Raw genomic sequence first — 17,987 nt, 5'->3', positions numbered from 1 at the left:
CCACTCTTTTAGTTGATAGTAATATAATTTTATCATTAAAGAAGGTTAAAATACAAACAAAATGTGTTTGTCATCCTGAATTCCTACTTGGAAATGTAGCTCCAAGTCCATTTAAAACATGAGCAAAACCCAGAGTACACTGGAAAAATTAGGGTTGACAATTGAATAAAAATAAATGACTCTGTCCTACCGAATTCATTCTGACATCTTTATTTTTCACTACTTATAGCTGAAGATGATGTTTAAATGATGGTACTGGGAAGGAAGAAATAAGAGATAAATTATCATAATCAAACCATTTCAAACCTAAGATTCTTGGCTGTGCAAACTAAACAAGAAAAGAGAGCAAGATAAATTCAATCAAGAAATTTTCTATAAGAAAAGAAAATACTCTATGACACCTAATTACTATCTATTTTCTCAAACAAACGAAGGGTAAAAATGATGCCTAAAAATAAGTTCCTCTGTATCCACTGCAATCTATGTCTTTTTATCTAGGATGATTCATCAGAGCACTCCACCACCCTAACAAGCTCCGAGAATGGGATTTCACAGTGCTATTCATTTTCAATTCATTTACAGCATGAAGTAAAAAGCTTTCTTCTTCTTAAGAAGCTTATTAATTAAATGTCTTGTGAAGTTGGATCCTAATGCACCAACAAGAAGATCATCCACATATGTACAAATACTTGGTTGATATCAGGTCTGACAACTTGTACCTTCCAGTGGATATAAAAGTCCAGTTTGGAAAGTGACCAAATCTCAACTGAAATTCATCAACATCATTTGAAAAATGCTGAGATTCCAGTCTTCAAAGTAGCATTTACTCTGTGCCTTATTAAACAGGTACAATTCCTATACCTAATTAAAACAATTTAAAATAAAGTAAAAACACTCGATTTCCACTGAGAGAATACAGATGGGATCATCTGAGGACATCCTTATGAAGTTACAAGGATATTAGTAAAAAGGTCACCAATCAAAGTAAACTGGATCTAATACTGTCTATTGATTCTTGATTTTTTAAAAAAAGCATTTTTCATAATTTGATGACTATCTTTTTAAAAATTCTGAGTATTTCTGGTTAGATATCTTTCTAAAAATCACTTGGCTTCATTTTTCTTTATCAGGGAGCTGGAAAATACTGTATTTTCATAAATATGGGAGCAAGGCATAATAGGAAATCAAACAAAGCCATATTTTGGCTCAGCACTCACATAATCATATATCTGAAAATCACTTATTCACAGAACCTTAAAGCTGCAAGGAGCCTCAAGGATCATTTCAACTAATTTTCTCATGTTAGGGAAGCAATTTTAAATTTAGCAAAACATGTCCTATATTACTGTAAGGATAATTAAGAAATAAGCAAGTCAAAGAATTCAAAATGTTTTTAAGTCTGTTGGGTCAAGGCGGTCATGGTGCCATCTCCATGCCACGATGATGTGGATGTGTCACTGGTCGTGGGGACTTCTCATCAGCACAGGAACCCCCATGGTCCACACAGGGAGGGGTACAAACACAAATACACACAAACACACACAGCGGGACTTCAGGACCTGAAAGGCTCTCCGTCAGGTCTGACTTCGGTGAGACCCAAGAACATTTCTAGGATAAATCTAGTGAGCGAAGTTAAGGAAGTTAAGACCATCTTTTAATATCACGCTGCTGACCTGGAAGAGGGCAGGTAACCACGGGCAGCCCCTTGAATAAGACCAGAGGACTCTTTTGACTTAGGATCTGAAGGAACCTGAGAGGTTTTGCCATTTTCAAGCAGAAAAGCACCCCCCCCCCCCACTTCCATTTCTCTAACTGACACAGTGATTGGAGTTTTGACTGGTGGGCAGTTTCCCCTGTTCCCTCTCAGTCCGGGCCCAGGCAGTCTGTCAAAAGCTGCCCTTGTCACCATCTGTGACACTTCAAGTGCCTTCCCACCACCCACCCAGCACCACTCAGTTCAGGGCCCTGGACACCAGTGAGTGTCTAATTCATAGGCTTCCTGCCACAACCTTCACATAGTTGGTGTGGGTATGGTATTTACTGCAAGGAAGGGAGGGAGGGAGACAGAGAGGGATGGAGGTGCTGTCTGGGGACCAGAGGACATCAGAAAAGAGGTCTGATGTGGGGACTCTCTTAACACTCTAAGGCCTAATAACTTGGAAGAAGCCACAAAACACCACAGTGTTTCTTCATGGGGGCAGGGGTGAGTGCAAAAAACTCAGGAATATACCAGTTTCTGTCTGCTAGACTTCTGAATGAGAATTGTGTTTTTAATGCAGAAAGCTTCAGAGCAAGACCTATGTGTCTTAAACTCCAGAGACCTGGTGTTTCCAGCTGCAATGTCTTTTTATGAATTGATAGTTTAAAAACATATGATTATGACCTAAATATCCTTCATACAATGGTTCCATTTATCTAACTTATGATTAATGAAAACTGACTTGATCATCATTCTCCTAAGGGAATTCTCCTGGACTTTAAAAGCTAGGTAATGTTTTCTTTTGCATATTTTGCATTGTTTCAGAGAAGGAGTGAGGGGTCACCATGGCCTCTTCGGTGTGTGAGAGGGTGCAGAGCCAACAGTGACACACGAAGAAATAATAATGGCCTGACCACACAGGAAAGCCTTCTGCTCTCGGCCACTCCTGGCCCTTGGTATTTGACTGTCAGCCCCAGCCTGCCCTCACCTGCTGCCAGCTAGACTTCACATGCTACAGTAAACAAAAAACTCCCTTCCCAATCGGACTTTTAAAAACCCTTATAGGCAGATGGAATGAATCTCTTCTTCCAAGTAGGCCAAGGAAAAAGTAGAAGATTCTGCATCAAGGACAGAGTTCCCAGGATATTGTGACAGCAGACTTAATTTTTAGATAACAAACCAATTTTTCACATTGAAAGACATGGGAAAGGCAAGTACATTCAGGTCTGAATAGTTGTTTTCTAAACTCTCAAGATAAAAGACATCAGAATATTCTCCAGAGCCTGGTGTGGAGAACAGGATAATCAGCTAATTCACTGCCACATACCCACCATGCCGGCCACGCCACCTCCCTTAACCACTCCGTCAATCATCTGACAATTTGTTTTAAGGGTAACACAGTTCAGTTTTGCCACAACCAGACCTGTAACAAGAATACCATCATAAAGCTTAGCAAAACAGACTTTCAGGAGAAAGGCAGAGGCTGGCAGGGTCAGACGCAAAGCCAACGTTGAAAGCAACAGAGAACTTCTGAGGCTGTGTGACAGCAAAGGGTTGTCCAAGCATTTGGCCAGCAGATGACTCGCTCTTGGTTAACAAATGGATATAAAGCATTAGCTTTATTTCAGATATTAATCTGAATGTTGGCAATGATGGATCTTTGTAAGCAAGAATTTAATCATTTTATCATCAATTCATAGCAATTTCAAAATTTTAAAGCATATATAAACTGTTATATTAAAATGATATGAGAGCCCTCTGCCATGCATGCTTTGCATTCATTCCTACAATAATAACTATCCACTGGGTGGGCTTATGTTTCTCAAACATGAGCTGCCTGGGCTCAGGGGCACTCCAAGTATTAGAAGCAAACAAGGACAGGAGCACATTCTTATTCAGCTGGAAAGCAAACAAAACCACTCACTCTACCACAGACGCCCCACCATGCCTGCCCAAGAGAGTTCTAGAAACAGGGGTCAGTTACTTTACCCCAAGCTTTCCCCAGTGCTCACCCATACACTTGGTTCATTTCAGGTCACTAGCCATTCATGGCTTAAGACCGGTCTCTCATCCACACTGTAAACCCAAGCTCTTCTCAGGGGTGGATGCCAAGTTTATTTCTCACACCTCCCAATGTGACATTTGCACATGGTTGTGACATTGCTGTTGCAATTCTCTGCGGATTTTCTACTGGCTTGAAGGTTGGGGCAAAGGTGACTAATCATATCAAGTGAGGGGCCAGAAAGGGAACTGAGGTGGTCCTGAGGAAGACTGCGTATAACCTGGAGCATAAGACAAGAGCTCGCTTGCGATAATGTCAGAAACTGCCTGGGGAAAAGGACGAAAAAGAGGGACTGATTTTACTTGACTGAGAAATCAATATCAGGAAAGAAAAGAGATTCAGTAGAAGTGAGACAGACACTTGGGATCTGCTATTTGCAAAAGTCACCGAAGAGCGGGTGCAGGGAGATCAGAGTGGAGCCTCCAGAAGCAGCCGTCTGCATGCCTGCCTGTGTCTAACTCATTCCATCCGCTTCCATTCCTCTGGAACTGCTTTATCAGTAACTTCCTTGTTGCCGGATTCAACTGTAACTTTCCAATTCCTGTCTTACTCAACCCTCTTAAAACAGGGAACACTTTCGCCTTCCCTGAAGTCTGTAGTGTGTCTCCCTCCCCCCCTTTCTCCCCCTCCCTCCCTCTCCCCCTTCTCCCTCCCTCTCCCCCCTCCCCTCCTTCCTTCTCTCCCTCTCCCTCCTCCCTCTCTATTTCCCTCCCTCCCTCCCTCTCTCTTCCCCTGCTCTGGTCACACTGTAGCCCCCTTCTGTCCACTCCCCGCAGGGCAGGTATGAAGTGTCCCTGTCTCACAGGTCCTTCCCTCCTCTGTCTTCTCACTCCACCTGCTTTCATGACTTTTGGGGATGACTCTCCACATCTGTACTGAGACTCCCTCCTCAGCTCCAGATCTATAACTGTTAGACATACCCACTTATTATTCCACAGACATCTTGAGCTCAACACCTCAAACAACTGTCCAGTCGGACTGTGTTTCCGCCTTCCTGTGACCCCTGCCATGGTTCAAGCTGATCCCGTGTCTGTGTCACTGACTGAATCTGCCCCCAATCCATTCTCCATCCTATAGCCAGACTGATAGTTCTAAAACATAAATTATGTCATGCCCCATTGAAAGCCCTCTGACAGTTCCACTCCTCCTAGAAAAGGGCTCAACCCCTCAACACAGTTCTCCAGCTCTTCCTAGTTTGCTCCACTGAATGCTCATCTTCCTGAACGTGCTGCGGATACTAGCAGCTGGGCATCCATGTGGTTCCTCCCTGTCTGAATCCTCCAAATGACAGACTTCTATTTGTCTTTACTTATTTATTTTTATTATAAAATTGAATTACAATTTTGGGTCAATTTCTGCTGTACAGCAAAGTGATCCAGTTTTTTATATATACACACACACATTCTTTCTCTCGTAGTATCTTCCATTATGTTCTAGTCCAAGAGATTAGATATAGTTCCCTGTGCTATAAAGCAGGACCTCAAGGCTTAAATGTAATAGTTTGCACCTTCCAGCCCCAAACTCCCAGTCCCCCCATCTCCCCCTTGGCAACCACAAGTCTGTTCTCCATGTCTGTAGTCTGTTTCTGTTTTGTAGACAGGTTCATTTGTACCATATGATCCAGCAATCCCACTCCTGGGCATCTATCCAGACAAAACTTTCATTCAAAAAGAAACAGTACACTATGTTCATAGCAGCACTAGTCCCAATAGCCAAGACATGGAATCAACGTAAATGCCCATCAACAGACGAATGGATTAAGAAGATGTGGTACAGAGATACAATGGAATACTACTTAGCCATAAAAAGAATGAAACAATGCCATTTGTAGCAACATGGATGCAACTAGAGATTTTCATTCTAAGTAAAGTAAGTCAGGCAGAGAGGCAAATACCATAGGACATCACTTATACGTGGAATCTAGTTGTTTTTAAAAAATAGTTCAGATAGCACTTCCTTCATGAATTCTTCCCCTATAGTCGCTGCTCTCTTGAGGCTCAGTTAAAGTTGTGTCTTCCAAAGTGTTTCTGTATAGGTTTCCGTCTTTTTTTTTTTTTTTTTTGTCTTTGGTCTTTTTAGGGCTGTACCTGTGGCACATGGAAGTTCCCAGGCTAGGGTAAAATTGGAGCTGCAGCTGTCGGCTTATGCCACAGCCCCAGCAACATGGGATCTGAGCCGTGTCTTCAACCTATACCACAGTTCATGGGAATGCCGGATCCTTAACCCACTGAGCGAGGCCAGGGATCGAACCTGCATCCTCATGGATACTAGTCATGGTCGTTAACTGCTGAGGTGCAACGGGAACTCCCCAGGCTTCCCTCATGTAGCACATATCACATTGCATTGATGGCTTTTGATTTGTTGCCCTCTTCAGACAGAACATTCTCTTCCTTAAGGACTACATTTTGCTCACCATCATCTGCAGTGTACAGCATTCTGAAAACCTGGCACCACTACTGACTGATGTGCTTCCTATCATAACAGGTCCTCTGTATCAGAAGGGTAATTTGTTAATCTAAGTCTAGCTTATTATATTACTTTTAAGTGCGAATCTGAGAATCATGAAAAGATTGGGATATTGCCATTTCCATGATTTTTCATGGTTCCTGGGAGCAATCAGGAAGAGCACCTTCCTGGATCTGGGTTACAAAATCTCCAAAGGCTGGTTAGACTAATTGCAGAAGATGGTTAGTGATAGTCCCATATCCCATAAGGAGAGGCTGGAGTCAGGGGAGTGCTCTGAGAAGGACAGAGGGTAACCACTGCCCTGACCACAGCAGGAGGCTAAAGAGAAAGGAAGACTGTGGCGTGCTGTCTTCGTTTTAGCCCAAAGTTCGCTGAATCTGGTTGAGAAGGTAAAAGTTACAGAAAAACCTCTCCAAAATCACTTTTAAAAAATTCTAATAGTTATAAAAGTCACCCAATAGAGCTCTAGTGTTTATTTTTTTTAGGGTCATACCCATGGCATAATGAAGTTCCCAGGCTAGGGGTTGAATCAGAACTGTAGTCACCAGCCTATGCCACAGCAACACCAGATCTGAGCTGCGTCTGTGACCTACACCACAGGTCACGGCAACACCGGATCCTTAACCCACTGACAGAGGCAAGGGATCAAACCCAAATCCTCATGGATACTAGATTTGTTTCCACTAAGCCATGATGGGAACTCCTGAGCTCTAGCGTTTATAAAAATATTCTAATGGAAACAAAATACTAGCCTGGCCACTACCACTCTTCACAATCCTGAGGCCTCTGAGCCTCAGTGTCATAATTAAAAAAAAAAAAAAAAAGAAGGGAATAATATCCTCCTATAAAGTTGTGGAGCTCATATATAAAAAGCATCCTTAAAACTACATCACACTAACAGATCCATCTTCCTTCTGGTGGCTGATCATTAAAGGAAGGTGGCTCCGTAAGTCTGACAGCCCCTTTCTGCCTTAGTGCCCTGAGATGCTCTGATCTGAGAGGGTTATTCTCTTAAACACCAGATACGAAGCAATGCTCTGCAAGGCTGTGTATATGTCTGGTGTGTGTGTGTGTGGGGGGGGGTAATACAGGAACACTGCTCTTCAACGTCCCTTCCACCAGGTGAAGGGCAGCTCCTATGCTGCTTGCTCGTGTCCTGTTTCTGCCACAAGGAATGGGTGTAAAGTCCACGGCTTTTTTTTCCCACAGAAGAGAGGAGGTAGTACCTCAGTCAGGTAGGTGGAACAAATGTCACATATATAACAAAAGCCCATGGGCCTGAGGGACAGAGGCACCTTCAATGTCCACGTCACATGCTAACTCCAGGACATGGGTCCTGCTCACCCGTCTCTGCATCAGTCCTGCAAGAGCTTATGGAGGCACTTGATGATCTCTGATCCGAGTGGAGAGAAAGGGTAGGAAGAATTACTTGCCCCTCAGTAGAGCTAGCAGGGACGGAAAGGGTCGGCATTTGGACGGTTGAGATGGTGGGGCCAAGTCTTAGGCATTTTTTTTTACACAGGCGGCTGATGTGCGATTGTACAAAGGCAGGAAAAAACCCTGTCACTTTATTTCTTACAAGGTTGGCAGGAATCAGGAAAGGACCAAAAGGGAGAACATTCACTTCTGAGGAGTCATAAAGAGGGGAAATAGGAGTTCCCGTCGTGGCGCAGTGGTTAACGAATCCGACTAGGAACCATGAGGTTGCAGGTTCGGTCCCTGCCCTTGCTCAGTGGGTTAACGATCCGGCGTTGCCGTGAGCTGTGGTGTAGGTTGCAGACGGGGCTCGGATCCTGCGTTGCTGTGGCTCTGGCATAGGCTGGCGGCCACAGCTCCGATTAGACCCCTAGCCTGGGAACCTCCATATGCCGTGGGAGCGGCCCAAGAAATAGCAAAAAAAAAAAGACAAAAAAAAAAAGAGGGGAAACAATATATACATCACTCGGAATTCCTGTCATGGCTTAGGGGTAACAAATCCAACTGGTATCCACGAGGACGCAGGTTTGATTCCTGGCCTCGAGCAGTGGGTTAAACATCCAGCATTGCTGAGGGTTGTGGTAAAGGTCGAAGACTTGTCTCAGATCTGGCATTGCTGTGGCTGTGGTGTAGGCCAGCCACTGTAGCTCCGATTTGACCCCTAGCCTGGAAACCTCCATATGCCGCAGGGCAGCCCTAAAAAGACAAAAAAAAAAAAGAATCCTTCACCTATTGTATAGCAGGTGCCTTTCCACACATTTAAAACCTTCTTGGAATTCTCTTGTGGCACAGCAGATTAAGGACCCAGTGCTGTCACCGCAGCAGTCTGGGTCACTCTGTGGCAGAGGCTTCATCCGTGGTCTGGGAACTTTCACATGCCACAGGCGTGGCCAAAGAAAAAATTCTTTACATCAAAGACACAAGTTAGACACCTTCCTCCCCCCCGCATTTTACATTTGAACATACTGAGGCTCAGAGAGGAAAATCAACTGCTTCAAATCAGAGATCAGTGAAGTGTCAGACTGGAGTTCGACAGGGAATGTCTACTTCCAAAGTCCTACCCTTTCAGGGCTTCCCCAAGAGACATATATTCCTAAGAGGATTTGAGGAAATTGAGCAGAGATCTCCAGCCTAATAAAGCTCTCACTTTGACATGAGGCTGCTGCTACTGTGTGTGGGTGTGTGGGTATGGGTGTATGTGTGTCCATTCAGGGGGCACACTTCTTCGGTAAAATGGGCAGTTTATGCCATTGTGACACCACTTATTTCCATTTCATGATATACTAGTAATTTGAAATATAATTTTTCATCACATTTCTAGTGCTGGCTACCCTCCACTCATCCTGTGATCCAAATGTAAAAGCTGTTCTGCCATTCTTTGAACATGCCAGTTCTCTCAGATCTGTTGTTTTCCAGTACGCCTTTTATTACCTGGCCCTCCTGGCACATGCCTGCTCACCCTTCAGCTATCAGTTTGAGGTGTTAATTCCTTGCAGGCTGATTAGGGGCCCTATTCTGAAAGGCTTCTGTGCTCCTCAATTAGTTTATCCAAAGGTTGGTGAATGTTCGGTTTACCTGTTTCTCTCTTGCTTTGTGGGCAGACTGTGCCTTAGTCACTGCTGGAAGCTCAGCATTTAGCAGAGCACCTGCCATGTGATGAGCTCTGAGGGGCTATATTGAGGACATCACCCCCAACTGCACAAACCCCCATGACCCTGCAATCATACCACTTACTTTTGTGTAGCACTGGCCATCACAGCTGGAGGAACAGGACCCCAGCAGGCAAGGAGTTGCTGGCACTGGGGCATCAGAAGCCCTCTGAAGGGTACATGTTATGTGGGTATGGATCCTACACACACTCTAAATCAGAGGTAATTTAAAGGTAGCAGAGTCTAGGTACCAACTGCTGCTGCTTCTAGGAGGATGCTCAGTGTCCCAGAGCCCCTCGAAGCACATGTCTGGTGAGCAGCAGATAGCCTGCTCCCAACCTCACAGTCTTTGGTATTTCCTGAGGTAGAGGCCCCCAGGGACTTCATATTTGTACTGCCTCTCAGCCCTTTTTTTTTTTTTTTTTAATTTTACAAGTCAGGAAGAAACTAATTAAAACGCCAGAGTATGTATAGCCATACAAGAGCCTGGCTGGCTATGATGAAGCTTCCACTGATTGATGAGCTTGTCTCTAGATCTGTGCAGCGTTCTGGGAATAGATATTGGTTGATTACTATGTTGAGATTTCAAGCATTTGTCACATTTTTTTCAGCTCCTTCTTCTTTTCTTTTAAAGAGCACTGACAATAGTAACAAGGGAGTACAGACTGGACACAAAACACAGCTGCCTCCTTTCAGGCTTGGTCTAAGTAGATATTTTGCAGTAATGCTTTTTTTTTTTTTTTTTTTTTTCCTCTTTTCTAGGGCCACACCCACAGCATATGGAGGTTCCCAGGCTACAGGTGGAATCAAAGCTTCAGCTGATAGCCTACACCACAGACATAGCAACACCAGATCTGAGCTGCCTCTGCAACCTATACCACAGCGCATGGCAACACCAGATCCTTTACTCACTGAGCGAGGCCAGGGATCGAATCCACATCCTTATGGATACTAGTTGGGTTCATTACCGCTGAGCCACAACGAGAACTCCGTAGTGCTTGCATTCTTATTGATTCAAATGAAACAGCAACTGATGGATAACCCACAGCTCTACTTGTCTGCTCCTAAACAAACGTATCACTTCCTCTGTGTCCTATTATTCACTTTACAAAAGGAATTTCACCCAACTTTCCCTAAAGAGGCACATTTGCCACACTCCAGAGGTACCATAAATATGGACATACTATCTAATTTTGGAGCCCTATGCCAAAATGATGTTGGAAGTGTCACAAAGTTATTCCCTTGTCAATATTTAGCCCTTTCTCATCTGTATCTGGATGAGTCAAACTCAATGTAATTCACTTATCTGAGGGAGAGAACAATGAGAAGGAAAAAGCTGTTGACTTGGAAACGGCATCCCTCTTTGCATCATCTCTGTCAAACGTTGAATGCAAGAGTGTTTTTCTCTCTTCCTAGGCTCACCCTGGGATGGAGTGGGTGGAAATCCTGTGGCTAGGCATTCAATGAAATGATTTTGCCAAAGACAGATATACCCCTCATATAGATTTTAGAGAAAATGAAAAAATAAACCAAAAAAATAGGATTAAGGCTGGGGAAACAGCTGTGACATGTGAAATTTAATTTCAAAGGATTGTTCTCTACAGGGACAAATCTAGCTGAAAGGACCAATGCGGGCACAGCATGTATACACATGGTGCACTGTCAGAGACCAGAGTAATTGATCTATAAATTAGAAGTTGTACTGGATTCAAAGGGAAATAAAGACAATATGGGGTATCTGGCCACTTAAGAGCATGGATGATCTCCTAATATCTATAGCACTCTACATTTCTCCAGTTGTTCTGCGCCTCAAAGAAATTTGTAAATTTTAAAAGGATGCCATTTTCTTTGTAATCTCTCAGTTTCAGCTAACTCCATACCTTTCTCTGACAAGATAATTAATGCACACAGAGAGCTTTGGTCCAAGGTAAAGCATCTTATGCTCTAATACTTCTTACCTAACCTATTCCAAAAGGAAGGGAAAAAAAGGGTTTATTAACGTTTGATGTTGTTCTCAATCTAGACATCTGACAAGAGTGCCAACAAAGAGAACTACAGAGAATTAGAAAAGTGTTCCTTCCAAAGCTGCTTTGGTAATATGCAAAGCGTCGATATACGATAGTCAGGTCCTTTTAAAAAATACTGATCTGTGGAGTTCCTGCCGTGGCGCAGCGGAAACGAATCCGACTAGGAACCATGAGGTTGTGGGTTCGACCCCTGGCCTTGCTCAGTGGGTTAAGGATCCGGCGTTGCTGTGAGCTGTGGTGCAGGGCAGCAGCTATAGCTCTGATTTGACCCCTAGCCTGGGAATCTCCATATGCTGCAAATGTAGCCCTAAAAAGCAAAGATAAATAAATAAAATAAAACAAAATAAAAAATACTGATCTGTATTCCAGCTACAATGGAAAAAAATAAAAATCACTACATAAAAAAATACTTATCTGGGTGATTCTTAAGGAAGAATGATTTTTAAAAATTTCTTTCAATTTTATTATGTAGGGCATTATTATAACATTTTGAAATGTTTAAAATAAAAATGAATCAAGCATATTGCTCCCCAATAGTTATATTTCCATTCCAAAGCAGCTTATTATTTCGGGGGTGCAACTGTGGATGCTGTCATCCAGAGGCTGCCACCTTATGCAGGGCTCTTGATGTCATTTCACATGTATTTTCTTCCCTAGAGAACCACAAGGGTCGAAAGGCAGCTATGGGAGTGTGTAAGGTCACGTGTTTGCGTACCAAAAACAAAAAGCCCAAAACAGATGAAAACTTATTCTTTCAATATCCAAATATTGACGAGTATGGTGAGGAAAGGCTGTGGTGAGACAGAGAGGTGGTTCAACCTCCTGGAACTAACTGAGAAATAGGTCTCAAAATTTTAAACCATTACCCTTGGGCAGCCCCGATGAGCCAAGAGGCCAAGTGCACCCTTCACTCCTCTTTCTCTCCCCCGAGACAGAAGCTGTAGGTTGTACACCTTTCTTCCAGTATCTCCAAACCATGCAGCTCCAGCAAGCTCCCCACTGTTTTCCTGTGGTCTCAGCAGCCCCCAGGCATCCAGTTTATGTTGATTTGCTCAGAGCTCTGAGTGAAGCAGGACAGAACCCATTCCTCCTGCAGCCTTCCAGAAAGCCAGACCGCTAGAGGCATGACCCTTTTTCGCACTCCCCTGAGGGAGGAGAAAGTCAGGCCAGGGTTAGGGTTAGAGTTAGGGTCAACAGATCTCCTCACAGGATCTGTTTCAGGGAGGGGCTGACATGGGTAAAGAGAACTGCTCTTCTTACTCATTAATTTCAGTGAGGCTGTTTTAGGCCTTCTGCTCACTTGGAGTTCTGCAGGTTCTTCACTGCATTCTGGCATTCTCGTAAAGACCTTTTGACCCGTATGTCATTGTTAAATCAGTGTTTCTGTGTGGGAACAATAGCTGAGACTTCCTATTCTGCCATCTTGCTCATGTCACTCCTAAGAAAATGTTTTTAAATTTACTTGGACAATTATTCAGTTTTTCTTTTACTCTACTTGTTTGTCATAAACATTTTTAAATAAAAAATTTTTCAGAATATTTTTTGGTCATTCTAGTAGCTGGTAAATGTGAAATGAGGAGTCATATGGATTTTTTTTTTCTCTTAATAGGGTTTACAAAAGTATTTCTTCCTAATCGCTTACAATATTTTCCATTAGATTTACCATAAGTTAACCTTTTCCAGTTTTCAGACCTACCTTCATTTCAGTTTTTTACAGTTAAAATAATGATATTTTTGTGCACATGTCTGTTTATTTCTTAAAGATAAATTCTTGGAAGTATCACAAGTCACAGGGACAAAGAATGAAAGATAACCATCATAAAGATGCTCAACTGGCTCAAGAAAATGATGCAAGAACAAATGAGAATATCAACAAAGAAATTATAAAAAACTAAAGAAATTGTGAAGCTAAAGAACAGAATAGACGGGAATCCTGTCATGGCTCAGCGGAAACAAATCTGAATAGTATCCATGAGGACGCAGGTTTGATCCTTGGCCTCACTCAGTGGGTTAAGGACCTGGCATTGCTGTGAGCTGTGGTGGAGGTCACAGACATGGCTTGGACACAGACATTGCTGTGGCTGTGGCACAGGCCTGCAGATGTAGCTGTGATTCCCTAGCCTGGGAACCTCCATATGCCACAGGTACAGCCTCAAAAATAAAAGAATACAATGACAGTTTCCATTGTGATGCAGCGGAAATGAATCTGACTAGCATCCATGATGATGTGGGTTCAATCCCTGTCCTCACTCAGTGGGTCAGGGATTCGGAGTTGCTGTGAATTGTGGTGTAAGTTGCAGACGTGGCTCGGATCCCACGTTGCTGTGGCTGTGGTATAGGCCAGCAGCTTAAGCTCTGATTTAGCTCCTAGCCTGAGAACTTCAATATGCCATGTGCATGGCCCTAAAAAGCCAAATACACACACACACACACACACACACACACACACACACACACACACACACACACACACAATGACAATGAGAAATTCACTACAATGATTCAACAGCAGACCCGAATGAGCAGAAGAAAGAATCATCACTTGAAGACAGGCAATTTGAAATTATTCAGTCAGAGGAATAAAAAAAGAACACAAAAGGGTGAAGAAAGTTTAAGGAACTTACAGGACACCATCTTTTGGACAATATATGTATTGTCAGAGTCCCAGAAGAAGTTAGAAAAAAAGGGGCAGAAAGAAATAATAGCCAAATACTTCCCAAATCCGAGGACAGTAGACATCCAGATCCAAGAAGCTCAATAGTCTCAAATTAAGATACCCACAAATCCACACAAAGACACAATATAATAAAATTGTCAAATAAAAGATGAAGACAGAATTTTGAAATCAGCAAGATATGAGTGACTTGTCATATTGAAGGGAATCCCTTAAAATTTTCATAGGACTTCTCAACAGAAACCTTGCAGATTAGAAGAGGAGAGTAGGATTCAGAAGCCTGGAGAAAAAAATAACCCTGTAAAATAAGAACACTATACCCAGCAATTATTCTCTTAAAAGTGAGAGAAAGAATTTCGCAGTTTAGCAAAACTTGAGGTGGTTTGTCACTGCTAGATCTGGCTTACAAGAAGTGAAATGAAAACAAAATGAGAATCTGAAATGAAAAGAAACAGCAACTATTGAAAGAGAAGAGAAAGAAGATGAAATATAAATCTCACGGGACAAAAACAGAATGATAAAATACTGTAGTAGCAGTGTGTAAATCACAACCGAAGCACAAAAGTTGAAAGAAAAAAGTATCAAGAACAGCTATAAACACAAAATTTGCTATTGGATAAACAATGTATAAATAAATAAATTCTGACATAAACCTAATGAATTGTGTGTGAGGTGGGAAAAGTAGAAGTACAGAGTTCTTGATGTGATTAAAGTTGTTATCAGCTTAAAATGGGTGGTTAGAATTATAATATGTTTTATGTAAGCCTCATGGAAGCCACAAAGAAAACACCTATAGATGACATACAAAAGAAACTGAGAAAGCAATCAAACCTTGTTTTTACAAAATATCAGTGAAACACAAAGGAAGAGAACAATAAAGGAAAGGACTATCAAAAAATCCACGGAAGATAAAATAGTTTACAAAAATGCTAGCAGTAAGTGCTTCTCTATCAATAATTACTTTAATGTTAAACTTCTCAATCAATACACAGAATCTAAATGGAATTTTAAAAAAGCCCCAATTACATGCTGTCTACAAGGGACTCACTTTATATTTAAAGGTATCTATAGGCTGAAAGTGATGAAATGGGAAAAGATATGCATGTAAAATGTAACCAAAAGGGAGTCGTACCTACTAGAGACAAAATTGACTTTAAATAAAAAACTTTAAATAAATAAATAAATAGAGATATTATATAGTGATAGGAGCAATTCGCTAGGAAGATGTAATAACTATAAATACATGTACATCCAACATCAGAGCACCTCAATATACAGATGGACAGAACTGAAGAGAGAAACTGACAGCAATACAATAATATTAGGGGATTTCAATACAACATTCACAATAATAGACAGAAAATACAAAAAGAAGATGAACAAAGAAATAAAGAACTCCATAAACACTGCAAATACAATCAACCTAAAAGATGCACACAGACTATTCCATCCAACAGTAGCAGAACGTACATTCTTCTCCAGGACAGGTCACACGTTAGGTTACAAAACAAGTCTTAATTTAAGACACTTAAAATCATAGCAAGTGTTGTCCAATCATAATGAGATGAAACTAGAAATTAATAGCTGAAAGAAAACTGCAAAATCACAAATATGTGGAAATTAAACAATATGTTCTTGAGTATTCAATGGATCAAAGAAGAAATCATAAGAGAAATGAGCAAATCTTGAGGCAGGTAAATGAAAACTCAGCATAACAAAACTTATGAGATGCAACCCAAGAAAGCTGATAGAAATAAACAGGAAAAAAGAAAATACTAAACAAAAAACCTAACTCTACACCACAAGAAACTAGATCAAGAACAAACTAAGCCCAAATGGGAAGAAGGAAGGAAACATAAAGAACAGAACATAAAATCTGGCCACTGGATCCCACAGTGAGCTGCCATGGGACCCAGCCCTGGCCACCAGAAGGCTAGCATTTTCCTAGGACCCCTCCAGGTCCTGAAGCCAGATGTACTGGGACCTGGCCCCAGCAATCAGCTGACTAGCAGCCACCACACAAGGCAGGGCAGGGCAGCCAGCCAGGCCAGGGGCAGCCCTGCCTACCTGTTCACCTGAAGTACCTGAGAGCCACAAAGGAAGGGCCCATACACAGTTCTGGTGATCAGGGGGGAGCGTGCTGTGGGCCCCAAAGAACATCTCCTACAAAGGCCACTTCTCTAAGATCGAGGTAACCAACCTACTTAATACACAGAAATAAACAAAGAACTGAGAAAGATAAGGAGACAGTGGAATACATTCCAAGAAGGAACAAGACAAAACCCCAGAAGAACTAAGTGCAGTGGAGGTGGCAAGCTCCCCAATAAATAATCCAAGGTAATGATCATACAGAAAATCAATGCACCTGGGAGAAGAATGGATGAACACAGTGAGAACTTTAACAAATAGAAAATAGAAGAAAGAGCCAAAGAAGCTGAAGAACACAGTCACGGAGATAAAATACACTGGAAGGAATCAAAAGTAAGTCAAAGGATACAGAGAAGTAGAAAAGAGAGTAGTAGAACCCACTCAGGCTGAACAGAAAAAAGAAAGAAGTTCTAAAAAATGAGGATAGTTTTAAGAAACCTCTGGGAGAACACAAAGTGTAACATTGCATTACAGAGGTCTCAGACTCCTCCAGTGGGAGGGGCAGAGATTTTATGTGAAGAAATGAATGAAAACAGTCCTAAACTGGGAAAGGAAAACAGACATCAGATCCAGGAAGCACAAACAAAGCGAAGTCAAAGAGGACTGCACTAAGACACATTATAGTTAAAATGGAAAAATTAAAGAGAGTTCTTAAAAGCAGAAAGAGATAGGCAATCAGTTACTTATAAGGGAACTCCCCTAAGAGTTACATTAGAAACTTGGCAGGCCAGGGAGTTCTCATTGTGGCACAGCAAAAAAGAATCTGACTAGTATCCATGAGGATGCAGGTTCACTCAGTGGTTTGGGAATCTGGTGTTACTGTGAGCTATGGTGTAGGTTGCAGATGTGGCTTGGATCTGGTGTTGCTGTTGCTGTGGCTGTGGTGTAGGTGGCAGCTACAGCTCCGATTTGACCCCTAGCCTGGGAACCTCAATAGGCCATGGGAGCAGCCCTAGAAAAGACAAAAAAAAAAAAAAAAAAAAAAAAAGAGAGAGAGAGAGAGAGAGAAACATTACAACTAATGTCAGAGAAATAAAAAGATCCTAAGAACCAACTTTGAAGAATTACACACAATTGAACTCGACAACCTAGAAGAAGTAGATAAATTCCTAGAAACAAACAATCTGCCAAGACCAAATCATAAATAAGAAATCATAAATAATAGATCTATAATGAGCATATAGATTAAATCAGTAATCAAAACCCTCCCAACAAAGCATATGGCTTTACAAGTAAAATTCTACCATATTCTTAAAGAATTAATGTCAATCTTTCTCAAATTATTCCAAAATATTCAAGAGGAGAGAACACTTTTAAAATTATTTTATGAGGCTAGCATTAGCTTGATATCAAAACCAGAAAAAGATATTAGAAGAAAAGAAAATTACGGGCCCAATAACCCTGATGAATATAGATGCAAAAATCCTCAACAGAATGTCAGCAAACCAAGGAGCACACACCATGACCAAGTGGGATTTATCCTCGGTGCTCAAGAATGCTTCAACATATGAATATCAATTAGTGCGATAAATCACATGAACGAACAACATATGAATATCAATTAGTGCGATAAATCACATGATTACCTCAATAGATGCAGAAAAGCATTTAATAAGAATTCAACACCCTTTCACATGATAAAAACACTGAACAAACTAGGAATAAAAGGAAATTATTTCACTATAATAAAGGTCATATATAAAAAAAGCCCACAGCTAACACCGTACTCTATGGTGAAAAACTGAAGGCTTTTCTTCTAAGAAAAGAAATGAGACAAAGATGCCCA

At 41.7% G+C, this 17,987-nt stretch overlaps 1 protein-coding gene and 1 long non-coding RNA gene across 13 annotated transcripts in view; both read right to left on the bottom strand.

Moving 5' to 3' along the window:
- The window catches only part of PSD3 (pleckstrin and Sec7 domain containing 3), a 626,723-nt gene that overhangs the window by 43,780 nt on the left and 564,956 nt on the right, over positions 1–17,987 (bottom strand). The window lies entirely within an intron of this gene.
- Positions 13,063–17,189, bottom strand: LOC146395159 (uncharacterized). Its single transcript, XR_014832769.1, has 2 exons — positions 13,760–17,189; positions 13,063–13,508 (listed from the first exon to the last, which is right to left on the bottom strand). It is a non-coding gene; the product is annotated as an uncharacterized LOC146395159 (long non-coding RNA).

Source organism: Sus scrofa, chromosome 17, assembly GCF_054392235.1.
Source record: "Sus scrofa isolate SSC_HxYL_T2T_F1_AM1 chromosome 17, Sscrofa_HxYL_maternal_Yorkshire_Landrace_v2.0, whole genome shotgun sequence".
Classification (NCBI taxonomy): domain Eukaryota; kingdom Metazoa; phylum Chordata; class Mammalia; order Artiodactyla; family Suidae; genus Sus; species Sus scrofa.
Note: the sequence above shows the minus strand (reverse complement) of the source record. Positions and strands in the feature narration are given on the sequence as shown.